The sequence below is a fragment of the Orycteropus afer genome, unplaced genomic scaffold, assembly GCF_000298275.1.
Source record: "Orycteropus afer afer isolate SDZICR_OR568_19922 unplaced genomic scaffold, OryAfe1.0 scaffold00475, whole genome shotgun sequence".
In the NCBI taxonomy this organism is placed as follows: Eukaryota; Metazoa; Chordata; class Mammalia; order Tubulidentata; family Orycteropodidae; genus Orycteropus; species Orycteropus afer.
The window spans coordinates 1,377,583-1,378,345 of NW_006922062.1; positions in this window are offsets into that span (position 1 = coordinate 1,377,583).

Sequence of the window (763 nt, forward strand, 5' to 3'; positions counted from 1 at the left end):
TCTATGTGAACTATGTTATGCCAATTGATTTATGTGTTCCCTGAGACTGTGGTCCTAAGATCCCAAGCCCAGTGACTCATTCTCACAAGATGTTTGGTTATGGCCAATGAGTTTTCATAACTTTGCCCCCTATTTATTCTACTGTATACATGGATACATTTACAGTACATAAAATTATCATTGTTGTTCTTTGGAACTGTTGAGTTCATTTCTACTCATGGCAATGCTATGTATAAGAGAACAAAACACTACTCAATCCTGTGCCATCCTCACAAACACTGTTGTGTTTGAGCCCATCATTGCAGCCACTGTGTCATTCCATCTCATTGAGAAACCAACCCATTGAGGGATTTCTCCTTTTAGCTGACCCTCCACTTTACCCAACATGATATTCTTCTCCAGGGATTGGTCCTTTCTGACAACATAACTAAAGTTGATGAGTGAGAAAGATCTGGCCATTCTCACCTCTTAATATACATGTAGAAATGTCTTCTGTCAAATCTATGTATAGTAGTAGAGTAGTATCATTCACCTATCCACCTGTTCAGTTCGCATGTCTGCCTATATCTGCCTATACAGCCACTTGTAAATTATTGATTGTTATTACTGATATGCAGGCATATATGAATAGTGTTTACCTTTGTTATCTGTGTCTCTTGTGTACCTCTCAATGTCTTCCTTTGCCTTAGTGATACTGCACTGATCTGCCCCTTATTCTATATTGCCTTTCCCTTTACCAAAATTAATATGAGTCTATTATCTA